General features: G+C 50.6%; 1 protein-coding gene across 1 annotated transcript in view; it reads right to left on the bottom strand.

The window, feature by feature from the left end:
- The window catches only part of LMX1B (LIM homeobox transcription factor 1 beta), a 97,171-nt gene that overhangs the window by 68,742 nt on the left and 880 nt on the right, over nucleotides 1–27,549 (bottom strand). The window lies entirely within an intron of this gene.

Raw genomic sequence — 27,549 nt, 5'->3', positions numbered from 1 at the left:
ACTTCAGGCTGGAGCGGCAATGCCAGCAAAACATGTTCATGGCAGGAAAGCGTCGCTTGCGAGGCAGGGTTGGCCGAGGAGGAGTTTATTTTAGAACTTGCTGGATGAGGAAAAGCTACTGGGAGAGTGCGATTTAGAAAGTGATTTTCTGAGTGCGCTGATCCACCCACAAGTGAACTGAAAACACAGAGGCTAAAAGTTCATCAGCCCGCTCTGAGGCCAGCAACTCTGAGACCTATTCGTGTTGGGGGGGACACACGAGCACAGGGCTGCGCCCCCGCCCTTAGGACGGGGATCTCCTCGCGTATTTGTCATCCTGTGTCCAGTTTTCTAGTATCTAGTTGCACGCACGCCGCTGTACCTGTAACAACTGGCACTGGAAGCCCACGCAGGGGGACACGTCGGTGCCGTTGTCTCTGCGGGCATCGGCAGCGAGAGCAGTAGCTAAATGTGGGGATGCTCGAGGAGCCGTGGATGTGCTTCTGGTCCACGCACACCCCTCCTCTCCTGGCACAGATGTGCCTGGGGTGCACGCCACACTGCAGCATCACCCTCAAAGGGCGGCACACCCACGGGCGACACCGAACAGAGCACAGCCGGCGCTCGTTCACCTGTCTGGTCTTGCGCTGCCTCTGGGAGGCAAGGTACTTCCACACTACCCATCCTCCCCCGGAGCTGCGCGTGATCCAGGCCTGCACCACGCACAGGTACATGCATGCACACGCGGGTGTGCGCACACAGGCATGCGCACACATATTCCAGTCCCTTAGAGGGAAAGGAAGGAGCTGCTCCAACATCGTGCATACTTCAAGCTGATGCTCTGGGCAATGTTCAGGCAAGAAATGCCTTACCCAGAAAGACTATTTGTTTGTATTTTCCACTCTCAGAAACTCAGAAGAATTCATATACAAACTATGACAAATACATCATTCAAAGAGACAGCTACTCCCAGCACAGGGGGAAGAGGGCCAGCCGGAGCAGTGGGAATGGCTGCATGCAGCTAGCCCCTCTGCTTCAAGACCACAGGAATTGTTTATCACTGAGACTCTCCCAGGCTAATTGAATCCAGCCATGACTTTTGAACCTGCAAGCACTAAAGAAACTTTAAGTGTTTTCTCCTACTGTGATATGGCCTATGGGGACTGCTCGTTGCTCACTCCTCAGTCATTTTCAGTTCACTTTATTTCCACCTTGAATGAATCCTTAGTTTTAAAGATACTTAAGCTACCCTCTGGTAAAGCACTGCATTGACAGAGCAACAATACATGGAGATTATATTGTCTCAACTCAGAGCTTTGCATTTTGCTAGTGGCTTTGATACTGCTGTTTTAATTGACAGTTTAATGACCCTCGATCTAAGAAAGTTTGCACAACATCTCACATCGCCACCACAGCTCGCTAGAAACGCTGCATCGCGACACTGCCCGCTGTGCCTGCCCCTGGGGCTTCCCCGGAGATGGGCAGAGCGGTTCAGGGAAGGGGAAGGACCCCAGCTGGTCCTGCACCGGACCCAACATTTGCAACATGCCGACCCGGGAACCGGCGCCAGGAGCCGGGTGCTGCCTGGGCAGGATGTCCCTTACCTGCGGTGTGCACACACACACCCTGCACGAGCGCCGCCCTGTTACCTGGAGCATGAGGGCTACCAAAACGAGCCCCTACGAGCTTTCTTATGGGCCCCCCGTGCCAGGACACCCACCTGTGCACCCCTGGGCCTCTGCTGGCACCCCTCCCCGCACGTGCACCTGGCACAGGCGTGCCCAGGGTGGGAAGGCACGTGGCTCTGCATTCGTCCTCTCTGCAACCACCAGTCCCGAGGGTGATTCCCACGTAAGACAACTTCTGTCATTCGTTCACCTCACAAGAGATGCCCAGCAAAGCTAGCACAGGCTCCAGGCCCACTGCAGAGTTGTCACCACGCGCGATGGCATGGACGCCCCCAAAACTCCCCTCCTTGCTTGTTCACAGCCAGCTGGTCCCACCTGCACCTCACCTGCAGCCACCGTGGCCGGAGCAGCGAGGGACACCGCAACACCGCACTGGTCTGGACGGCCGCCATCGCAGAGACCGCCCGTGTCCGGGCAGGGCAGAGGTTCGGGTCAGTCCTCAGCCACTCGCCCGGCGAGGGGCGCAAGTGGCGACACCTGCATCTCATCGCCCAGCCCCTTCCTGGCGTGCGAACGGCTTCCACGAAGGACAGGTGACTGGACGCCCAGAATCTCCTTCCGCCTCGGCCGCCCGGCAGACGTGGGGACCCACATGGTTACTGCCCAGCGCCAAACCTGCCCCAGGCGAGCTGAGAGGCAGGCCAGCTGATGCACCCGGCGTCCCCGAGCCAGCGCAGCCCGCGTCTGGCCTGGCCTGGGCACCGTCTTTGTGGTCCACGTGGGCGAAGGGCGTCTGCTGAAGCCGAACCACAGCAAGACAGGGGAGCTGCTGCCGGCAGGAGAGGGAGGGAGGGAGGGAGGAAGGGTCTGGCCTGGGCTCTGGAAACAGAGACCAGCACAAGCCTTGGCCCCGTCCGTTCCCCTTGCGCAGCTTGTGCCTTGGACCCGGCCTCCGCCAGCATCACCACAAAGCAAAACTGCTTAAAACCCCGCTGCACCCGCTCTCCCCGGGGGAAGGATGGAGGACAAACGCCACGTGATGGGGTCAGTTACACTGCCCGGTGCCCGGGTCCCAATCGGACATCTCTCTCAAGTGTCGGCCGCCCACAGAGCGACGGGGCTGCACTGCTTCACCCCGCGGCTCTGGGTACAGCCTGCAGCCCCGGGACAGCCCGGGACCCTCCCAAAGCAGGCGCCGAGCCCCTGGAAGCGCTCTCGTGCCGCGCTGGCTCACACGCCAAGGATGGCAGGACAAGCATTTGTGACACGGGCAGGGCTCAGCGCACGTCAGGAGGATGCAGTGGCCGTGTCCTCCCTTGGCCCCGCCTGCACCTGTGCCCCAAACGTGCCCAGCTCCCGTAGCGCAGGCTCGGCGCGTGCCCGAGTATCCCAGCGGTCTCCAATACCGTCATGCGGGGAGGCTGGCCGAAGCTGCACCAGGCCTGGCCCGAGCACGTGGCAGCCCGCAAGCACGTCTGAGGAGGCTGCCGCTGGGCTGCCACCTGCTCCTGCCCCACACAGCCCCCCTGCCCCAGCGCCAGCCAATCGCCGCAGGGGAGGACAGCTTCCCCCGGCCCCCATCCCATCCCTCGGCATGCACCCCCTCGCGCTCGGACACAGGACCGCGCCGGATCTGTCCATGCCCACCCGCCCAGAGGGGCAGGAGGGGCCACGGAGCCGGAATCACGGACCGCAGGGCAGGGGCAGATGCCGCGGTGGCTGGTGTCAGTCCTGGCCGGACGCAGCCTTCGCTGCAAAGGCGACGGCCTCTGGGCTGCGAGCTCTGACTGATATCGATAAGTAGTAAAACCAAAGGCCTTCAGGAAATCAAATTAAAAGCTCATTTCTTCCCTTAAAACAGGCATGCTGCCTGTTCCTATGCCTTTAAAACAACCACAAATGTTAATTATAGTTATTAAAAGCTTCTCTCTGAAGTTATTGCTGCTTAATGACACTGTTTCTAGCCAGGGCTTGAAAGGCTTGCACTCTTTCAGCAGTGTCCTTCTGACAGGTCAAAACTACACGCAGTTGCATGAATTCTGCACAGGTTGTGCCTGGCAGAGTGATTTTGGTATCAATGAGAGAAAATTTGGCTGCAAAAAATTGCGATTGCTAACCTCTTTGTGCTCCCAGCTTTATGTGAACCGAATTCAAACACCAGGAACAAAATATTTTCTTTTGACATTTCTTGCATTTTCAGGTCTAACCCATTCCAGTGCACATGAACTCTCGCTGGCTGCGAGCTTAGCACTGCTACCTACTGTCAGCACCCAAATTAAAGCAAACGAAGAAGCATGCGGCCCTCGCTGCATTGAGAAGAGCTGCTGAGCAAAGGCGGTTCAACACAAGCAATCTGTCAAGTTGCACCTCCTGGCCTGTTTGCAATATCTCCGCGAGCAGGCCGCGGGGTGCTCACTTTATTCACAATCGGTAATTGTTCACAAATTTCTGCCTCACATCCCTTACCACCCCCTCCCTGCAGACAGTCACTCTTTTAATTCTTCGGTTCACGCTGTTCTCACGAGTTGGGTCAGCCCGGCAGTGTTGTATCCCTCCTCGGTGCGAGTAACTTCAGTCACTAAACAGAAGGACGTTAGCTGAATCCATGAGATGTGCACACACCATCTCAGGTTTGCTTTCGATGGACGTGCCAGGATTAACAGTTGAAGTGTGCTTCTCAGAAGTGCTTGTGCAGTGCACGGCCATTTGAAGCCCATCACCGGGCTGCCTGAACCCTGCGCTCGCTTCTCCTTTCCCCCAAATTCGGGATCTTCCCCTTTCCCGGAGGAACGCTGGAAGAGCTGGCGTGGGAGGTGGGAGTGAAGGGCTAGCGTTTCAGCAGGCTATCCAAAGAATTATGGACAGGATTTCACCCTGGAAACCTCAGTAACACAAAGAGAAAACAGCCTCTTTGGCGGAGATGCTGCCAATTCGTATCGGCTCGTACAGCAGCCAGCAGAGCGCTGCCCTGGTCCGGACCCACAGAAGTAATAACAAAGCCCGCAAACTGCACAGGGAGAGGCTACAGTACTTTATTTTCACGAGCAGTCGGTGCTTCCAGGATGTCCCAGAACCAGCCATCGATCTGGCTTTCTTGGCAGGAATGCTACTGAGCCCTGAACTGCCGGTTCTGAACAGACGCAGTGCTGTAAAACCCATCCATCATCAATATTTCTGTTCTTTTATAGGTTCCATAAAAAACATTTGTTCATAAAGATCTTCCAGATCCACCTAACGCCTCCCGCCCCCCAGCTCCGAATTTCCTCTTGATGCAATCCACCGCAGTCCCGGGACAGCCTTTACTGGAGCCCGGGCTGAGACTTCATAGTGAAGGCACCGTTCTGCAAAGGCAGCATCTGTCTGTCCAGGCAGAAAACCCCTTTGTTGTCATCTGGAGCCACTGCCTGGAGAACGAGGTTCGGCGCATGCAGCAAACTCTTGATCTTCACGAGTAAGTCTCTACTTTCACTTATCAGCCTGACATCTCACAGTGGGGCCACCTGAGCAGACTCTGCCCTGGCTCCAGGGCTCGCAGACTGGAACCAGATCTCGGAGGGAGCAGGGCAGGGCCGAGGTGGCCGGCTCCATGGGACCCTCCACCGCAGTTCAAAGCGACATGTTTCAAACAGCCCTTTCCTCCATACCCCCGTGCCTTCAAAGCGCAAGCAGCTTTGTAGCCTCAAGCATGTGAAGTATTCATTCAGAGATGCACTGCAGTCGCTGCAAGCCGGGGAGCCGGCTACAAGTACAGCAGCATCCTTGCTACGATTTGTTTTAAAGGGGGGCTAGCTTGCGTCTCCCCAGACCTACTTCACTATTCTGCTCCTTCTTCTTTTTCATGTTTCCTGTTTCTTTTCTGATCAAATCCCTACAGCTGATCTCGTGCCCCCACTGCAAGAGTGATGGGAACAAAGTAATTTGGATAGAAGCACAGTACCCCCCTTCCCAAAATAAAATAAAATAAAATAAAAAAGGCTCCGCTCCACCATCTGGACTCTGGTAAAACCCCTCTGAAGGACAAGAAAAGGAGCGAGGGATCAGAGCGCTAGTGCAGGTGGAGGGGTTTTCCCAGCAACATGAAATCACTTGTGGAAACTCCCTGACACGGGCCGGGTTCCCGACACGTTTGCTTCGGGTCTGCGCCTGCGTGGCCTGGGAAGACGAGTGACGTTGCAGCGTGGGAAGACGAGGCAAGGCAGCTTTTCTGCAGCCAGGAGCACTGCCCTGGTCAGGGAGCTTTTTAAAGGCAAATGAACCATTCCCGACTCTGTGCAAGCGGTGTGCCGAAGTCACGGCGCGCCCCTTGCGACAACTGCTCGTCCCCTTGTCGCTGTGTAAATGAACCCCGCTCCCGAGACGGCGAACGAGGAGACCCCACGAGGCGCTCACCAATTCCTTAGCGATGTTTCGCACGCAGTAAAGTTCGGCGTCAGGGGTGGTTCAAGAGAATAAATTTCAGATCTCAATTAACAGGTTTTAAAAAAGGCTCGTCTCATTAAGAGAGCCTGTATGTTGCAGAGAGCTGTGAAAACCACCCCAAGACAAAGGGATGACGCTCCTTCCTATACAAAGATAAAGCGTCTGTTTATCTAATGGTTGGAAAGTTTACAAGGAAACAGCAAACTTCGTGCTGTGGTTGTTGAACTGAAGTAGTACTTTACTAGAACCAGGTTTTTACGGTAATTTTGTGGTTGTAACAACTATTTTCTTTACATACTGCTATAGAAAAGGGACCCTTTTTAACTTAATTGAAGACACTATCAAGGGTAAATATACTGGAGCTTTTAATAGAAACAGTATGAGGGGAACATTCAAAGCTAAATAATCAGAAGCAATTTGTGTTCATGAACAGAATGATGTGTCATTTTTTTCCTTGCAATGCTCTGTACTGGATCAATTTTGAGACTGTGGCAAACTTTAAACCTATCTTAAAATAATGAACAGCAGTGAGGGCTGAAGATACTTTGAAAAATACACTGGAAAGAGAAAACATATGCCTCAGAGTGTAGCGCAAAAGTCATATTTCATGCATGACTTTGGAGAATGTTAATAAGGATTAGAACCATACTTCAGTGGGACACCAATCAGTCAGAGACGCACAATTAGTTTTTCTTTAGATCTCGGTTAAAGAAAAATAGAGGTGAGATAGCAGAGTTGTCCAGAGATTTCACTCCGTTGAGGAAATACAATTCCTGAGTACGTATCATAATGGCACAGTACAACTGGAGTGTGGCAAACGTCTCGTTTGCTCTGCAGTTGTTAGTTTTCTATTATTATGGAGCTAAAAACATTTTAAAACTTCATTTTTTGCATTGGCCTATAAATATGATTAAGATAACACATCCAAAAACATATGTAAGCGGCGCATCGGGGACATATGGGAGGCAGATGTAGTTTTAATTTGCATACAACGTAAAGAACCAGCTGGTCACCCGCGCTGGCACTCGGGGGTACCCGGCGGCTGCCCGCGCCATCGAGAACGGGCCGCGCACTTCCTCGGTGTCTCAAAGCCCAAACGTTACATGCCGAGGCTGCGTCTGGAACGGAGACTGCTTGGCTTTGGAGCGAACAGCCCCAAAATGGAAAACCAGGATCATTTGTTTCTAAAGAGAATCTTCCCTGAAAACGTTTCCTTCGCATTTCCAGTGCGCATTCCTGCGTGCAGTCGTAAAGCCTCGTTCTCCTCTCCCGACTGAGACATGCCAGGGCTGAGGCCGGGCCGTAACAGCCCACGGCTCGATCCCCGCCACAAGTCCAGCGCCCGACCGCAACGTCCCAGGACTCGCAGGCGAGAGGCTCCGTCCGAGATGCCGGCAGAGCGTTTCTTCCTCCGCGGGAGCAGATGAGAAGAGGGCTCTTGAACTGTGACCTCCCCGTGACAGCGCTGTGGCAGGAGATCACAGCGTGCTCCGACCTGGCCAGACACTTTGCGCTACACAGAAAGCAGCAACACAACAGATAAGGGGAAACGTGAAGCTTAGCTCGAGGGAATGCGGCGCGCGCCACCAGAGCTCGCTGCCGACAGCCAAGCTGTGAACGGGCAGCGCCAGCGTGGCCCATCAGCACCCGCAGGCACCGGGCGCGGGCACGGGGCTCCTCAACTCTCACTTGACGCGAAATAGACTTTCGCCCTTTTCCTAGGAGGGACAGAGCCCCAGGCAGGAGGGTGGCTTGTCAGCGGGGCGACAGAATTTGCCCCCAAACACGAGGCGAACTGGACAAGCCACGTGTCAGTGACGACACGCTTATCTAAAGGTCATTTGTCAGGGCGAGAGCTCGGGGCCTGCTTGCCGGGCCCGGTCTGGAGCAGACGGTGGGAGACGCTCCCACGAGGAGCCGGTGGAGAGAAGGGCCAGGGCGGATCGACGCCTGGCACGGCCCTGGCCCGCACAGCGCTGCTTGCGAGGCGGCTTCGGGCCAAACGCTGCCGGGCCCGGGGGCGCCGGACGTGGTGCGGGCGCGACCTGGCTCTGCACCCCCGGGGCCGTGGCACCGAGCACGCAGCGCAACGGGAAGCTAAGACACCTTTGCCTTTCCAGAGGCGCCCGTGGCATTTACACTCCCTGAACTGATGGCCTAAAGCTAAAGCAACGATTGTTGAAAGGAACGCTTTCCTTTCGGATCGCTCGCCCCGTGCCCCGATCGGAGCCAGCGGAGGGCTGGGCACCTCGGCGTGGCCGGGGCCAAGGAGCCGCCCCCGTGCCCTCCGCTGAGCCCTCGCCGCAGGCCTGGCTGCTCGCAGGACGATGCCTGGCAACGTCGGTTGTGCCCTTTGCAGCGTACTCGCTGCTTCCGTTCAGCAGCTCGGCCTCCCGCGGCCCCTCGGCAGCAGCCCTCTGCTTGCGAGAGCTCGTGCTACACGTCTCTGACTTAGTCAGTCTACAAGGTGCAGATCTGCCCCGGCTTCAGGCTGACACGGCAAACGCCCTCTCTCTGCTTGCGCCGGTCGCAGCAACGGCAGAGCTACCTGCGGGAGCGCAGCGCCCTGCGCGGGCGACGGCCAGAGCGGAGCAGGCCGGGGAACCACCCGGACAGGCAGCTCTGCAGACACAAACCCGCGGCCCAGCCGGGACCGGCGCGCGGCCGGGGTCCGATGACCGGGGGGCTCCTCCTGTCCTCGGTGCCTCCCGCCCAGGGAAATGCTGTCCTGCACCGAGGGAGGGGGAGGCCCCGGCTGCTTGTTCATCTGAAGCGTCAGTGCCCTGGAGCGCTGCGCGCGGCGGGGCACCCGGATCACCCCCCCGTGCCCCTGGGGGAGCAGGATCAGCCCCTCACGGTCACTGCTGCCAGATGTGCGCAGCCACAAGCACCGCTCAGACGCTCGGTTTCTTTCTCGAGCCTGGCGAGAGACACGTATCCTTCCTGGTGAGCCCTGAACCAAAGGCCATACTGGAGTGCTGTATCTCAAGGAAAAAAGTGGGGCTGGGGGGGACCAAACCAAAACAAAACCTTAGATGAGAGCCAAATCAGCAGGTCTGTTGGAGGGCACTTTCCTGTCATCACTAGAGGACTCCTGATCTGAAACATCTGCATTGTCTTACGCTGGTCATCTATACCCACTGTCCCTCTGAACTCCAAATGTTTCCCTCCTCGGCTGTTGGATGCCTCCCTGGGTCACAGACCCCTGAACACAAATCATTTCAGCTTTTGGTGGGGGGTTGGGAGAGAGGCGGGGAGGCTCTGAAATTTAATCCCCAAAGTTGTTTTTTTTCTTTTTCAGTCTAAGCAAGGGTTATTTTTCTTTCCGTCAGAACAAGGTAGTGCGGAGTGCCCTGGCAGCAGAGGACACCGCCCCGCCAGCGCTGAGGTGGACCTCCGCGTCCCTGTTTGCTGACCCTCGTGTTCGGCGGGGCCAGGACGTGTCCCGGGATCCGCGGTGCTGCTGCGTGCGGGTCCGCGGCGCTCCCCCGGGCAGGAGGCTTGGTGCCTTTGATAGATGCACAACATACCCGACCAGCTCGCTGCTAATAAAACAGACCTGTTCGTTTTCACTGTGACATCCTGCTGGAGGACCTCTTCTGCAAATGAATTACTGCCTTTTAAGCACAGAGGGGAACAGAGAGGAGTCCAGACGTTTCAAAAAAAGGTCCAAAAAAAAAAAAGGGCTTCTCCTCTTGTTTTCCAAAGTCTATTTTGTTGAACCGTCCAGGCATCTTACTGTTTTCTGGAATTTCTGGCACGACAGAATTATAGCCCTTGTCTTGCGTTTCGCTTGGGACTGTTTGGCAGCCTGATGTTTTCATCATCGTGCACACATTTCCAAATAACGCCGAGATGTCATCTGCAAAACAACTCAACTCTTGCTTCCACTTAGCCCATCAGCTTACAGCAGAGTCACTCATTAACCTCACTGATCACTCAGGTGTTTTTATTTAATGGGGTTCTGCTGCTCCCCCTGACTCTGCCCTTAATTACATGCCTGTAGTCAAACTGGAGACGGTGCTGAGCGCCAAATGCAATCAAAACCCATCAGATGTAATGATACAACCTCCGCTAAACGGGAACCCTCCTATCTGCTGCGTTCCTTCACTTATTTGTTAAAAGTGTGCCTTGTTTGTAGTGTTTTCTGCGGGGTTGGACTGCAGCTCCTGATATGCAAGTTAAAACGAATAAAGCCTGACAAAACAACAGCAAATGCTGGAGAGAAGATGGTTATAAATGAGACACCGAGAAGCCCCCACATGAACCGTTGTGGAGCGGGAGATCGTCTGTGCGGGGGCAGGCAGCGAGTCCTGCGCAGGACGGGGGCTGGGGCTCGGCCTGCCGGGGCCCAATCCAGCACGCACGCTTCTAGCTCCACAATGGGGAGAAGGATGGTGGGCGCCTCCAGGTGCCGCGAGCTCTGCAGGGCATCCTCCTCGCCCCCGCAGACGCGCAGACCCATTTTCAGAACTGCTGGTAAACATATTCGAAACACTGATTACCAGTAACAGCTCCTTTCTGCTCCTGGAAATGAACCCCACTTTGCACAAAAACAAAGAGGAGGGGAAAAATACCCTTTAAACACCAGGCTGGCAGCTTGTCCTGCCTCCATTAGCATTCAGCAAATTCTTTCTATGAAATTTCAGCTACTATTTGGACTGACAATGCTGGGCTAGGAAAAAAAAAATCTCCAACTCTTAGGGCTGCTTCCCTCCCCTACCCTCTGGTTCTGGTTACATTTGCCAAAACACTGAATATTTAAAATGGAATTGAAAAAAAAAAAAAGAACAAGCCCATTTCCTGAAACGCAGAATAATCCTAAAACTCCAGTGACTTCCTTTTCAGAAATCTGGGCAACCAGTACGGACTCTGCAAACCTACTGCGGAGGCAACTTTTCAAATACCTGTGGTTTCCCACATTTTCCAAGAAAAACAGAAAGATTTATAGTTGCTCACGGTAACTCTGAGAGGCTAAACTTTGGGAGACATACTTGCCCACCTGCTGCATGTGTATTAGTTCTAGCTGAAGAGAAGTCAATAAAAAGGGAGAAAGAAGAATTTGCAGGACTGGTTAAAGTAATCAGATTTGTTTCAGTGCATCTGATCTTTAGACTAACAGACTTCCAAACAGTTGGACAAGTAAATAAAGCACCACAGGGAACCACTAGTTGAAATAGGTTACCACAGGGACACGCACAAAGGAATTCCCACTCCTAAGAAAAGACTGGAGCTATGAAACGATAATGCCAGTGATTGGGATGAATTGTTGACTTCCACGACACCGGGAGTGAATTCTGTAGGTATCTGCTCTCTTAGCACGACACGATCAATTCTGCTGTAAGCTTTTGAAATGGTAAGCCCATTAGTCGGTACCGTGCACAACAGCGTGCTGCCGTGCTCTCCGACGCCGCGTTTCTGAAAAGCTTGCTTGTTTGTAGCTCCACCCTCCAGCTCCTTTTGCGAGGTGGCAGATTTAATGCAGCCCAAGGCAGCCCCTCACACGCAGGGAGCAGAGGGAAAAACCTACGTGTACAGACGGCATTTTCTCTAAAGAAATTAAAAAGTACTAAAGCGGTGGCACGTCTATACCGTTTGCAGGATTTCTTGGCAGCAGATGTACGAATCCCCCTACTTTAAATATGACAAGATACTCCCAGTGCGGGAAGACACGACACAAAGAGCAGCAGGACGAGCGGCTTGGACCCGTTGGGACAGGGGCTGCACGTACAGTAGGCAGCGCGGCTCCAGCCGAGCGGGGCGCGGAGCCTGGACAAAGCAGAAGATGTCCCACGTCCATCCAGCTCCGAGGGGGTGGAGGTGACACTGTTGTAAGGTGCCATCTGAGCAGCACTTCTTTTCTGTGCTTGACATGAATAAGGGGATTAGGATGGCAAGTTTCCGTTAGCTCACTCTATCGGACAAAAGGCCCCGAGGTTTAGTGTCACACTGCCTGATAAAAGTACAGGCGCCTGTCAATCAGGGGTTTTCTGGGTACTTGTGTTAGTGACATAATCTTATTAGAAGATAAACCAGTGAAATCCTTTTCATGATGAAAAGTTACATTTAATTGCTCCTTTGCTTTTCTTCTCTCTCCTGCTCATTTGTCCATTTAGCGCTGCTGATGTTGGATCTTACGAGAGTGTACGAGGCGCAGAGACACAACTCTGATAGGAATCATCTCGGCCACAGCACCGGCGGGCCAGGAGCTGCTCTCCAGCTGCAGCTGCAGCTGCGTCTGCGCAGGGGCAGAAATGGCTGGGAGCTTTTGCAAGAAAAGTCCCAAATTGGTGCGAGAGCTCACGTGCACGGTTGGAGTCAGATGTTGCGTCAGAGGGCCCGAGGCACGGGCAGGCGCAGGAGCAGACGTCCAACGTCAGCGCCTGCGTGACCAGCAGCGGGATGGCTGGTGACAGCCTCCTGAAGACCCAAACCACTGGAGACACCCCATCGCTTAGTTTGCTTTTGGCTCATGTCAGCATCTTTTTTGCCTCTTGAAAAGGCAGCAACTACTCAATGGCACGCACGGCTCCTTGCTCCCCTTGACACAACTACCCCGGTGTTAGCAATGATCAGACTCTTTGCCCCTCTGCGTTTCACTTGGTGGGGCCTGCGCAGAGGCTGCAGGATCCTGTGGGTCCTGCTGAGGACACCACTCCTGTCCCCAGCGCCGGCGAGCACGTCAGCACAGGGAAGGCCCCCAAGCCACAGGGAAAACTGGGAGGAAAAGCCCTGTCCTGCTGGGGAGGGAGGCAACGGGCAGCACGCTCTGCACCGAGCCTTTCCACAGGAACCAGAAAGTGCAGAAATGCATCAAGATTCAAAGGGGCACAGGTTGTAGCCCCGCTGAAGATTTAAAGGCATTTTTAACACTGTCATCTGAGTATTTTAACATTTCTGGATTTAAGTGAGGATTAGTTTGTAATTTAAGCAGACAGAGTCACCTCTCCCTAAATTTAAGAGGCAGAGATCTCTCTTAAAGAAACCAGAACAGGCAGCAATGAAAAGTCAAGCCTTTGTCATTCAAAGTAATCTTGTACAGGAGAGTTATTCAGGTGACAAATGCTCTATCACAGAAAACCCCTCTGGAAAGTAGATCAGCATTTGCCTGCTGGCGAGTCACTCGGGCCTCAATCCTTCAACCCCGGTGTACCGGGGAACGTCGTTCGTGTGAACAGAAAGCATCCAAGCAAAACTGAGCACGTGCTGAAAGTGTTTTCCGGATCAGGGCCCAGAGGAGAAATGCCGATTGCCAGTATAAGGATCAACAACACACATGGAAAAAGTCCCAACTGAATCAGACACAGGCCGATATTCCCAGCAACAAACTGCTGCTGTTTGGCAATATGGAGCCCGCCTGCGAAGGGATGAGTTTTAAGGGAGTTTCACAAGTATGCCAATAATCCAGAAAATTTAACTGCCCACACATGAAATGTCTGAAGAGAAAGTGACTTCCATCCATTTTCACACATACTGCTGCAAGCATTACCCAAATGCCCGACTGACTGCGGGTGCTCTCAGTCAGTATATATTAAATCTGAAAAGCTGCTCTGGGAGGTTAGATACAGATGAGACTCTCCCCTAGACACACATGGACTCATAGAAAGCTTAAAAAACAAAAAAAAAAGGTCCTTTGTAGCAACTCAAAATGCTGCAGTTTTGCACCAAAGATGCTTGTACTAAAAACTTTCCCTCCCTGTTTTAAGGCCAACAAAAAAATTTCAACAAATGCTTTAATACTTTGCCTTTTAAGGCAAATAGGAATGAAGAGCAACATCAGAGGAAGAGCAGACTGGTTGTGATGTTAGACCCAAACTGATGAAACAGAGGATTTAACATGACCCGAGACACGGCAGGTAGTAATCCCGCAGGAAAGGCAATCTTTAGACTGCCAACTACGTATCACTGACGTCCTGCGAATACTACAACAGGAGAAATCCAGCTCTCACTGTTGGAAAGGCAACTTAAAGCTTATATAATAGGCCTTAAATTCAATACGATTGTTTTTGTGTTTCTTCTAGAGTCAAGTTCTACCGATTTGACTTGAATTGTGAAAGCATTTTTCTTCTCACACAACAACAATTATCTGTTGTGCAGATTTGCACAACTCATAATTATTTTTTTTCCCTCCAAACCCCCCCGGGGACACTGTCAGCAAAAAGAGCGTTTCACATGTTGAACACACACAGCTACACTTGAGTTTCCTATTCACACATGAAGAGACTCGACTGAAAACTATTTGCAAACAAGCGGCTCCTTGAGCACCCAAAATTTCCACTACAATCACTGGGAGATTTGGGGCGGGCGGCGCAGGATGGGGCCCCACATCAGCCACTGGAAACGGTTACCCTGTCCCTAACCTGGCAGCAGGCCGCCCAGAGCAGGCTAATCAATGAAACGGTACCTCCGCGTGCCACTGCTTCGGAGACTGCGAAACAGCAGCGAGGAGGAGAGAACAATGGGAGAGCTAATACAGAAATTTATTTTTCCTGATCAAACCTAAGCAAATCCATGAAACCATTAGGAAGTGCTGTCAACCAGAGTTTGAAATCTAAGAAAGTAGCCATTCAAAGCACAGTAGGCCCTTATAAACAGCTAATCCACGCAGCTGCAGTAGTTAAAGCAAACACACTACCCTTCACTGCCCCATCAATTACACCTCCCCAGAAAAATTACACAAACTTTGTAGGATTTTTCGGAGAGAAGATGGATTCTTTTGGAGACTTGAGGTCAAGACTGGGCTGTTTAAAGTATATTATTAACAAATAAACATTTATTGCAAAAAAACCCTATAGGCCTTTGGGGACGAAAATTGTGTTATTTTTGGCATCAAATGACACAAGCCATTTATGACATGAATGGCTATCACCAACAGACTGATGAAATGGCAAATGTCTCCCACTTAACTTCCCCTGGCTTCCTGAATAAACTTTTGCAAACACTTTTTTCCTTCTGAAATGGCAATAAACTCCATGTAATTTTGGTTTTCCTCTGTTCTCGTTATTTCGAGATCCGAAGCTGGACAGGGTTGAAGGTACTTCCAGATGGAAGCTGAAGACTCCCCAAAGACTGATAGGGTGATGAAAATCACATTGTTAGGATTTGGGGCTATGCCTTGCCCTTGTTTATATGTATTCTTGCTTGAGTGACAACTTGCAATTGGCTTTTAAATGCCTGGGTGAAAAAGCTGAGGTTTAATTGTGGCATCCAACAAATTGAATGTTATAGCTCATGTCATTGAATGTATCCGCTGTGCACTCAGACCAACCAGTGCCAAAATGTGAGCTAAATGTTTAAGTTAAAAAAACCCCACAAATGTAACAGGCTTCAATTATCCTAGACAACTGATATTCGTAAGACATGTAGGAAAGAAAGACCGTTTACTTGCTATGGCTTTTTATTTTTATACAACCTAACAGTAAGGCAAACATCAGCATGGCGAGTTCAACAAGGAAATGCTAGTTGGTGCCATGACACCAGCTACGTCAGGTAGGATCTTGAATGCCCACAGACCACCGCAGCCGGCTCTCTCCTGCCGTGGGGCTGAGCAGAGCCGACGCGCCGCTGACTTGGAGAAAGCCCGAGAGAGAACGGCCCCATCCACCAGCACCTCTAGTCTAAGCTGCGCGTCTCCACCTCGTTACACTGAAGGCACCTCGCAGAAAATGCCAGCTCTTAGTCTTCACCCTTTTTTAGACTACAGAAAAATAAGAGAGCAATGTTGCTGTTGCAAAGAACGCACAAAGATCACAAGTCAGAATATTTCTAACACCCAACAGTGTTCAAACTGCACAGGAACCTGTGCCCCCCTTGAAAGGATCTCACGGCCCCCGGTTGAGACTGCCCGCTCCAAGCCCTCCGCTGGTCTGGGGGAGCCGGCGGAGCCCGAGGCAGGGCTGAGCACGGCTGCTCCGCAGGACACTCCCTGCCCCTTTGCGGTTTCTCCAAGGCAAGTCACACAGGCAGCATGGACACGAATTTATTTCACACCCGCAAGGCCATCCAGGGGCTGGGCCAAGCCAGCATGCCTGCCACTGGACCACGTTGGCATGGGAGGGACGTGCTCAGAGATGGCCGAGACTTCTCCAGCATCCCAAAGCATCCGCCAGGGCGAGGCGGCTGCTTGCCAGTGACCAACACCACGGCACCAACATCTGTCTCCGCATGACGCGGCAGAGACCGCGGTGCTGGGACGGGGTCTTCCCAGTCTCACTCCCACCCTCGCGCGTCTTCCACGTGCGACTTACGGCTTCAGCCCGTGAGCAGGAGGAGGAATAATTACAGAGGGGAGGTGAGAAACCAGCTGTCCTTCAGCTCTCCCTGCGTTACTCTAATGAGAGTCTCTTACAACCCCCCCAAAAATTAAGTCTCACTCCATCAGGCAGCAAGCACTGGCTGTTACCTGCCGCAAAAGGCAAGGGCTTGCAGGTTTGAAGAGCCAGGTCTACACAGTAACCTCAGCACGGCCTTCCACGTCCTCTGCCTGTCCCGCTCTGCCTCCAGGGACTTTCCTGAGACAACTCGTGGCACGGGCACCACCCGTGTACACAGGCAACCTGTCAGTGGTACGCAGTAACAGGCTGATTATGATTACTTTAAATGGGACAAACTGCCTGGTGGCACAGGACTGAACTGAAAAAGTTGCTGGTGGGACTCAAGTGGTATCATTTTAAATGTGTGGTGCACGATCTGTCCGAGCCTGGGAACCGCTGCCCTACAGTTTGTATTTGTAACTCCCCACAGTTGCACCGGTTCTTAGTCTGCCTTTCGCCCTGCCCTGGGCATCAAAGGCGACTGGCAGAAATATCTGTGCCCATGTGAATGCCAGAACAAGCGCTCTTGGCTGGAGAGTGTGCGGCTTCAACGCTGCTATTGTCGCACGTTGGTGATTTCCAAAGGAAAACTGTGTGGGCAGCTTATGGCCTAGGCAACTGTTGATACGTGAAATCATCGACTAAGTAGTTTTGTATATATGTGCATAAATAAAAGCAAGACTGTCTCCAGACTTCTCGGTGTTTGGATTAGATGAAAGTGAATCCAGAGAGGAGCAAGCAGGAACCATCCCCAGGGCCCAACACGATACCTAGGAATACAGAAGCAGTTTCTTTCCTGCTAGGCCACAGGGAGAAACAGACCCTAGGAAAATAAAGGTCAGAGGAACCATTTACGCCCCCTCGCAAGGTCCGCAGCAGAAACCTGGCTTTCCCCGACTCTGCCTGGTGCTCCGCGCCCCACGCTGCTTCGGGAGTCGTGTCCCCAGCGGGGATCCGGCCAGGCAGGGCGGCGACCGCCTGTCGGCACATGCCGATCTCGCAGCACCGGGGGCTCCTGGGCCGCCTCGCTGCCAGGGCCCCGCTTCGGCACAAGGCCCTGGGGAAAAGGGGCAGCGAGGAGCCAGGCCCCCCCGTTCCACTCCTCCCCGGAGGGAGGGGGGGGCATGACGACCCTCAGTGGCCCGAGATAAACCAGTCTCGGTGCAGTTGTATTTACCCTGGGGCCAGCCTGTTCTCCACCGCTCTTTATGCTGCCAAAACTCCTCTGGCTTCCTGCGAAGGCCCAGTCCCCCCCCGCCCGGCTCCCGTGTTGCCCCGGCCGTGCCGTTCGTTCCCCTCCCCGCCCGGCTCCGCGTTTCGTGCTGCTCCTCGCCTCGCTGCCCCTGGCCGAAGCGCTGCCCGCACGGCGCTGACGGCGCTGCACGGGCCCGGGGGAGCCCACGGGGTCTGCAGCCATTCTCCCGCTTTCGGTCCAGTGCTACATTTGCGATCTCGCTCAGCGGGGTTTCTTTTTTTATTGCTTTTGCTGTTGGACTTCTGCTGAGCCCGATCGCTTCCTGGCACCCCCAGCACCGCAGGAACCAAAATCTGAAAGTTAAATTCATGCTTTCCGGTTTTTAAAATGTTTGTTTAAGTGCTGATTATCTCTGATGGAAGTGACAGGATTCTGATGCGCGATGACTATGACAACAACAGTAATAATACCACGACTACTACACCTGGGAGATGTGTTTCTATAGAAAGTTGTGTAAAAACGTAAGTTGACCAGCTGTGAATGATGGAGTCTGTAAGTCCATTTTTAACCCTAATAATGAAACGTAGGAGATGCTTAGGCTTTGTGCGGACTGTCTGCAGAGACGTGACTTTCCCCCAAAGCACTGCCTATGTGTCTGTCTGTCTGCGTAGGGCTCTTGTGTATTCGAGACCTGGAGTCTGAACACGTCTGCGTTGCAGCATTCCCACGTTAAACCTCACGGCCCAATGGCAGGAAGAACAACAACTGCAATGCTTTCGCTTTCCCGAAGCAGCGAGAGGCAGAGAGATGATGGAGTGACTTGTGTGATGCCATGCTGTCAGCGGCAAGGCCGGCCACAGATGCTTGCTTCTGGATTCCCATCCCTACATGTCAGCCACACGCATGCTCACGCACACGAGCGTGCCTTTTCAAAGCATGCTCAAGCAGGCCGAGAAGCTTCTTAACAGGAAGAAAGACACTCCACAGTCTCAGCTGCTCGTGGGAGCATGCGCACACACACCAATACGTGGTACGCCAGCTCTGCTTTTCCCACTGACAGCAGGATAAGCAGGAGCTAGCCCTCCCCGTCCCCCTACCTATGTGGCAGTCTTATTGTCATCAGAGGTAGCCGTGTCAAGCTGGACTGTTGACTAGGACTCGCAGGGCCAATTTTAATATTTAATATGAATATCCAGAGTGTTTTACCTTAAAAAGAACCCGATCCCCACAGACCAGTATCCCCCGAGCAGCCCCACCGGCTTCCCTCCAGACATGCACGTACAGGGACCGTGCATGACGCTGCACACTGCCACTTGCCAGAAGCCATGGTCTCAGCCCCCCCGCTCAGTCCAGTGACATGAACTCACGCACGGCACAAGCCACTCGAAACAGGGGGTGTTTTCCTACACGGACGACGGCTATATAAGGACTGTGCCGCCGACCTCGGCTCAGACTACACCGCAGCGCAGGCGCCGTCCTCTCCAAAACGACGGCGTCGCACCCCCGTGCAGCGCACAGCCTGCGAAGCACGACTACTAGACTGCCAGCTCTCAGAAGAAAACAACTTTTCCAGGCATGCAAAGATGCAAATGCGGTACTCAGAATGATCTGGCAAGAATGACTGTTGGGACTTCCTGAATAATTAGCAGATGATGAATATACCCCCAAATGAACACATTGCTAATACAAAACCAAAGCCTGAAACTGTGTCAGGCAGTTGCCACTAATTTGTCTAGATCCAGCAAAAAATGGGAGAGCTTGCCATCAAAATTGTTTAAGACTGTTGAATTACTGACTGATTGCCACGGATCATTAACCACAATGACACGTACGTAAAAAAGCCCATGTATTTATGGGTGGTGCCAGGATCATCAGGTTGTCTTGTGAAGGGTTGTACTTCACTGCAACAAAGCTCACCTCAAAACCGGAGTGAGAAGAGTTTGCTTATTCTGTGCTTGTTTCACTGAGTTTTTTCCACCACTAGCAGTTCATTCCAGATTTCTTAGAGTATCTATTTTGATTTGCTAGGAAGTCTCTTGCCCCCCCCCCGTGACACAATACCAAGCAAAACCCCGTAAAACAAACCAGTCCTCATGAAACGGGGTTGAGATTGTGACATATTGAGAAAAGGCCTGAAAACAGGAAAGCTGTGAAATCATGCTTCCGTGGGGAGTTGCAGGACTCGAATGTATCAAACGATATCAAAATGCTAGCTGTAGGCAAACCGATTATGTCAAAAGATAGGATCCCACAGGTTAAAACAACTGATTTGTGGAGCCGATGGATGCTAATGAGAACGATAACCTCTCTCACTAATGAATTTTGGCAGGTACAATGCTGCACCCTTAGGACTCAATCCTGCAAAGTGCACAGCGGCCCCAACTCCCACCAACTTCACGGGAAGATAAGGGCTCTCAGCACCACGCAAACCAATCACTTAACAAACGAACGTTTCTGCTTACCAGGCTTTTGAACACCTCCGTGCCACAGCATTTGGGCTCGCAGCGCTCTCATATTTTGTCGCCAGCGCTCAGAGAGCGAGCAGGCAGCATTACAAGCAGAACTGCAAGTGTTTTTACCAGGCTGAGAAAATAATTAGTCATTTTTGGATCCAGTAAGCAAAGGCTGAAACGAAGTAGGAAACGACTAGTATTCTCACTTTCAGTTGCCTGTTTAATATCTCCATCATAAGTGTACCAATTTCAAAACACTGCTGTGGTAGCCTGTCCTACGCGGATTTCTTTTAATGATGAATGTCTGTATGCCTATCTAAACTATACAGGGGGCCAAATACCGATGCTTTACTCAAGCAAACTACTGAACTGAAGTCAGCTGCAAGCAGGGTTTGGTCCCCAGCATGTGCACGTACAGCCCATTAGCTCTAAGAAAACACATGTGTGCTCTTGTACATTATAAACAACACACTCAACTCATACACCAATTACAGGGAAATCAAAAGCCAAATTCTACCCTTTCATGCATGTGTCTGTCTCCCAGGGAAATGCACGGGCGTTACATGTATGCTATTTCATCTTAAAATCTGCAGAAGGTACTGAGCACGCGAGGGGAGAAAAATCCAAAGATATTCCAGAAGCAAATAAATAACCACAGAAATGAGGATATATTCTTCATAAATGTGTCAGCTACTAATAGAAATGTCTGACTAAAAAGCATTATAAAATCTGTAAGAACTACGTTCTTTGGTTTTGTTACTGTGATATCAAAGAGAAATTATTTTTAACTGAGCAAGTTATTTAATATCTTCACAAGCTCTGCGTTTGGATGACTCTACAAATTCAAGGATGAATCACACCAACAACGTATCAGACTGGAGATACCCAAATTACAATTCCTTAACTGTAATACAAACTTGCAAATGTCTACTTGATCAGTTGCCTGTGGCAAGTAGTTTTTGATGGGTAAGAAAAACCTTTTTTTAATCATCAAAGACAGACGAGTTGTTTTGAGCTGGGGCTGGAAATTTCCATAACAATTTTGCAAGGCTGATATAATTATTACATACTATAATATACATATAAGCACAGTCTTAACTCTGAGAAATAAAGACCTGAACTTGTTATTTTTTAAAAAGGATACTGCAAGCGGTATACTTCATTACAAGCAAGTTTACTTCAGCATACACTGCATTAAATTGCATAACGTGTTATATATAATGTGTTCTACTTACGAAATATTTTGCAACTACAGTAAATGTCAGATAAATAGTAATGGCAAATGCATATTTTCTTTATGCCCATTGTTCATATATACAGGGTAAATATTTGTTAAAAATACCAGCTGTTGCTACACAACTTATTTATTTTATTTTGCAAAACTGCTGTTTTGAGCAAGGTTTGTTCATGCTTCCAAGGGGAAAACATCCCCGTTTGCTCCCCCACTCCCAACCATTCTTACAAACATAAATTGTCTTTACTTTTCATAACACCTCCTGATGCCAATGCCTGGGCCAAATCTCTGCGACTGCATTACTCATACCGATTGGACAAGTTTGTCAAGGTGCAACACTTTAAGCAATTTCAGACATTCCAAAAAAATACAGCAATATTTCACTTGAGGAATATCAGTCTAGCCAAAGCAATTTCAAGAGCTCAAAACAAATGCAAGGTAACTAATTTGAAAGAAATTCTCTGTTAAAGATCTGCCTCAGTTGGCTCCTGAATTAAAGCAGCATCTAAAAAAAAAAAGGGGGGGGGGGGGGGGGGCGGGAGGGGAGGCAGGGGATAGGGCAATTCACCCGAATACGGCAAGCAGGATTTTGCCCCGTGTTAATGTGCTGGTCACAAACACGACTGAGCACTGTGTCTAGAACCAAAGACCAGGCTGTTGTCACGGACGGCAATTATGCCTCTATCTCCTGCGCTCTGTTTGCTCCAGCTCAGCGTCCCCGCGCTTTGCCGTTTGCAGCATTTACTTTAAGTTAGACGCGCAGCTAACAATATATTTTTTTCCCCAGTTTCTTATAGAGAAAAACTTTGTCTCTTTTCCAGAATTTAACCAGGGCATGCTTCACACTTACATTTTTTTTAATCTCTTAAATTGGAGCACGCTTTTAGCTTCCATGCAATAGTGACCCTGCATTTTTTAGTGTATTTTTAATTAGTAAGTTTAGACACCGCATACCAGCGCTGTATGGATTGAGGGTCCTGTACTGAAAAATCACTTGGTCGGAGTTCCCTGCCCACGGACTCTAATTCAGGCCAGCGACAGCAGGAGGACGAATCCTGTGCTCCAACGTAAACCCAAACGCCACTGACTCGCAAGGTAACGGCCAGCTAATTCATCTGTCAAGTTTTACATTGTGTCTTCACACATTGCTAACCTGGCTCCTTTGTTTCAGAATAAATGTGGGCATTTCTTATTTTAGAAAGAACAAGAAACTTCATTTCATTATGAGTAAATTTTGCCTTGTAATGCAGTCATCTCAAAATCATGCCAAAAACCCTTTCTACCTCAGCACACCATCCAAGAGTAATACATGGCTTGTTTTCCTTTACTGAGGGTTACTGCATAATTCACTTCTCACTCTTTAATTTTTTATTTTCTACTGCTTGATAAGTAGCACTAATATATATGACACATCAGAAAAGGAAAATGTAAGTAAACAACACTGTTTCTCTCTAGTTATTCCACAAATATCTGTTTTGATCCAGTACAACTAAGCAGCGGACGGCATTTTAATATGCTTTTTCTGTCACTTGTTAGAGGTAAAACACACAGCCCAGTGATGGCTGCTTCCTATGCAACACATGAAAATGGTCTAATTCAGCCTAAGCAGCACATAATTACTCTTCAATAATATGCAGCATAAGTGACATCCGTGCATTTGCCACCCTTGCAAAACCATCACGAAAACTGAACGGCGCAAACACCCCCATCAAAACCGAGCCGCACAAGATTTCATGGCACAAAACCTGGCTTGCCTGCCCCTCTGCATGATGGTAACAATGATAAAGAATAAAAGAATATTTTAATAGCCGCCCCACTCGTTCCTTCCCTGAGCAAGTCAGCAAAAGTGTAAAGGTCTCTTTGTGCGTGCACGCTGGGCTGCGGGCGTGCACACACACACTCCACACAAAGGTGGCAAGGGAGCGAGCATGTTTATATTTAAGTATATATGTTATTACATCCACAGAGGGCCCAGTCCTCATTCCTGGTGCAACCAAGTCTCCCACTGAAGGCGTTCAAGGAACGCAGGCACAAGTCCACAGAATACAGTAACTTTTGTACGCTGCACGCCGAGGGAAGGATAGATGTTAAGTAAAATCATGCTGGATTCACTCTGCGACGTCACACAAAGCAGGGTGAGTGGTATTCTTTACAGAAAGGGTGCTGTGAATTTTGCCTGGGAAGAAATGCAGGATCTTCTGTTGGAGTTGAGTCATAAGTAACTGCAGCGTGTAGAGAATCTCTTTTTCTCCTGAACATTTCTTCCCAGCAATCTGTATAAATCACCACAGTCTTTAATTATTACTAAATATCCCTTGGTTTTTCAAGTCCCCCATGGCAGTAAGCATTTTAAGACTCATAATTCTTTATATGCCGATCCATGTGGAGAGGAGCATGGAGGGTGTATGCACTTAGAATGGAAATACACCCCTACAACAATTTGCCTGCAAAAGGACAGCGGGATTTATATACCTTATGCTGACCATGGTGTATTATTTACAGTTAAAAGAATGCCATGCATATTTTTGATTTATTAAAAAAATTTAGACCCTTCTGTCCTCCCCCAAAAAATCACAACCCTAAAAGAAAACAAACAAATAAAAAAAAAATGTGCTAAGAGTCTGAAATTTCCATTTCAACTAGATATTTCAAAGAAGAATATTTTCACATTGCCTTTCCTATTTATTGGTTATTTTTTCTTTATATAATTTCCAAGGCTACTAGTTTAAATATTATTGATTACTCCTCTACTTAACATAATTGCACGTAGCCTGTTACGTAAAAAATCATCCTCATTTTCTACTGTGGCTGAGTGTAAAATTGTTCTCGTTGTTTTGTAAACTAGAAAAGTTCCACTTAATAAATTTTGCTTCGAATTCAGAATTGCCTCCTCAAATTCATAAGTCTCCTTCAAAGCAATCTCTGTGTTAGCATTGACTACACATCCTCCGAATCAACCTCGCGTCTCTGTGCAGCGCCCGTGGAACGATCTCCTCTGCAGCCCTTCACACAGGCTGCGTGGGGATGAATTCCTGCCGGCATGGGGGCAAGCTCCGGGTTTGCAGCCCAGTCTCCGGCTATTCTGGTGACGTCATTTGCAGAAATAACAGTAACGTTTCCTAAACTTTCCCAGTGACTCATTTATTTCACATAACTGTGCACAAAATTGTTTGGAGGTGCTATTAAAAACGGGTTTTGCTAAGGATTGTTAACATGGCCAGTTGGTTTGATGTAAAGGGGTACATCGAATTTTCAGCAAAAATAGCAGAGCATTTCAGACACTTTCTTTAGATTTATACTGGATGCTGTACATTCATCCTTACTCCATATTCTGAGCGAGTTCTTATGCTGCTCCCGGTCTCTGAGCCCTGCGCAGTTTTCAGGCTATTTGCTCAAGGCAAACTAACAAGGATTGTGCCAATCTTGAGCAGAGGCAAAGAGCAGAGTGGAACATTAACACTGCCGAATTTACCGTGCTCAGGATCTGAACGTCTGTACTGAGGAGGGCAACGAGACTGGGACTCTGCAGCTAAAAAACAACAATAAAAAAACGATGAAACTGAAAACAAAACAGAGGCTTCCTGCCAGTAAATGGTTATGATCGGGGCTACGTGGGGCAGAGGCTGAGAGCTCGAGACATCTCCTGTACCACGGATCCTGCCTGCATTCCACAGACCTCGGCACAGAAACGCTCTCTTCCGCTGGAAAAGACACGAACGTTCACAAAAATGAGGGAGACATTTCCTAATAGGGAGTTTTTGTTTTGTTTTAAATGTAAAAGCTAACTGGGAAACACCAGCCTATTGTTCTGCTCTCCAGAAAGCAGTTCCAAAATCTGGAAAGGCTAAAATTTAGCATAGTAATGACGCCCAACTGAATTTCTTTTGTCTCTCTACTTATGCTCGGTTCCAGGTTGATTTCACTTAAAAAAATAAGTGTACTCACTGACAAAGAAAGGCCCAGAGATCAGGAACAGCAGAAATACATGCCAGAAATCTGTGCTAATGTTTCACGGCATCCAGCGTGGATGCTTAAAACAATGCCCGACACGTCCTGGTGCTCGAGAGAAAAGCCCATGCATTTCCCCTCTTACCCTGAGCAAAACACCAAGTGGTAATGCGAATGAAAAATGCTGGAATATCAGCTACTGCTCGCAGGTCCCCGTTTGCAGGGACTGTGAAAGGAGGAACTCTTTTGCCACCTTTGCTTTGCAGAGATACGACAGGAGGACACATTTTCTACACACGGCAGACGCAGACAAAAGACTGCCCTCAGCACCCAAGCCCCAGCCCCGAGCAGCCCCGAGCGCTGGGAGCCGGCACGAATGCTGTTCCCAAACAGCCCGAAAGGAGACACAACCTTTATGTAACGCTGAACATTTAGATCACGACAGCACGCCAAGTACAGCCATGATTAAATGAAGGGAGGAGTGTGCCAAGCTCATATTTTAAATCATGAATGGTTTTGAAGCAGGAAACTGCACCCTACATTTATAAGAAATACTTTCTTTTAAGCAAATAATTGTCATTGATTTTACTGCGGCAAAACCAGAGATCTCGTTCATTTTTCCCCAGGACTGATCACTGTGCATTCAATATTCCCCTGCATCAGAGAGATTTCATTCCCCCCCCCTCCACAAAGCGTAAAGTGCCAACTTTGAGCCCAATCCTGCCACCCTTTCGTTGCCAAAGCTTTACTACCACCAGTGGCAGTTTCTTTTGCATTAGGCTCGCAGGATCCATCCCTCAAAATGCTGCTACACCGCTGCGCTATCGTCCCCTAAACTCCTTGCAATCAAATGCTCCCCCCACAAATGTATCAGCAGTTCACATGGAAATCAAAAGACCAGCGTGTAATATCCACCGCCTGCACCTTATCGAATCAGGGGCTGAAGCAGAGCCAGAGCACAGAGGCGCAGCCCGCGGATGCAGCGGTGATATTTGGGTGATAAATTGCATTTATCAGGCACCTCTGACCACTGCGAACCGCGCTCCGGCCGCTCGTCCGTCTCCCCCCGGATTTACCCTGCGCTCCAACGAGACGAGCAGCTTCCAGCCGCCAGCATTTTTATTCAAAAAAATAAAATTGAAAAATGCTCTCTCCTTTCCTTCTCATGTGAAATTCCCCCACCCAAATTTGCACGGGGTAGGCAGCAATCATTCCTGACCCAGGGAAAGGTTTAAGGTCTGATATCCGACCCATCAGAAGCTTGCTTTCATTAGGCAGAGGAGAGCCCGGTTTTCCAGAGATACACACAGCCCCGAATCCAGTCCTGGGAGCTCTGGACAAAGCTGACCTTTAAATTGCATTGCTATGTGGGGAAAAGCTATTTAAAGTAAGTTTAAGTAACTAAGAAATTTCAGAAATTTTTGGAAATCTCCCTTCTCTTTTTTCCCTCTGAGCTGCGGGCACGGGATGCAGGATAACAAAGGCACCTGACTGGATCGCTGCCTGCACATTCCTTCACTCCTCATTTTTGGTTTTAAAAAAAGCATCACTCAATACCAGCCCGGCATGTGGCCGGCGGCACGGCCGGGGGTGCGAAGGGGGCACGGGCGTGCAGCACAATTCACTCCCGGCTTCGCCTCCAGGCGCCTGCCCGTGAAACCCGTGTGCTGCAACACGCCGCCGCGCGAGTGTGTGCCTGCGTGCAGGGCCGTTTTTACACTTTCGCGAGGAGGCCTCACTGATAGCAGAAAACTTCTCCAAGCCTCGGCCGCGGCTGCCAGAGCCGGGACCGAACAGCCTGCGTTTCGCCGCCCGCGCTCTCTCCCCCGATTTAATAACATTTCTGGGCAAACGAATTTGGATTGGCCGTGCCCCCCTCCCTCTTTCCATTAGCTCCTTCTGCTGTCAGTCGTTGGGGGCACGCACAGCGGGCTGCCATGTCATGTCACACTAGGTGCTGTGATCCAACAAAGGCTAACATGTTGATATCTTTTTATTGCCAGTCAGCCCGGTTGCCCTGCTTCCCCCATACAATTAGACGCCTTTGATAATATCTGCACTTCTGCCGAGGGTTTCTTTCTGTGCTAGTCAAGAAATATTTTCCCCGGCACAAAGGCAGGGACCCTTGTTTGGCGACCGCGGCGCAGCCCTCTCTCTTATTTCGAGTTTACAAAACACCATTGTTTTCCCCGGGGCTTTTCCAAGCGGGCAGGTCCTACACGCGGCTCCTCGCATTTTGCATTTCTGCAGCTCCTCAGCGCCGGGAAAGAGAAATCTGGGGCAGCTTCACCTCGCCGCCCGCCCAGGGACGCGGCCCGGCCCGGCGCGGCCGTGAAACCCCGGACGGCCCGAGGGGCAGCGGCGCGGGGCCGGGGGTCCC

The sequence above is a fragment of the Gavialis gangeticus genome, unplaced genomic scaffold (genome assembly GCF_001723915.1).
Source record: "Gavialis gangeticus isolate Ggan-Ray unplaced genomic scaffold, GavGan_comp1, whole genome shotgun sequence".
NCBI classification, from domain to species: domain Eukaryota; kingdom Metazoa; phylum Chordata; order Crocodylia; family Gavialidae; genus Gavialis; species Gavialis gangeticus.
This window is presented reverse-complemented; position numbering and strand designations above follow the sequence as displayed.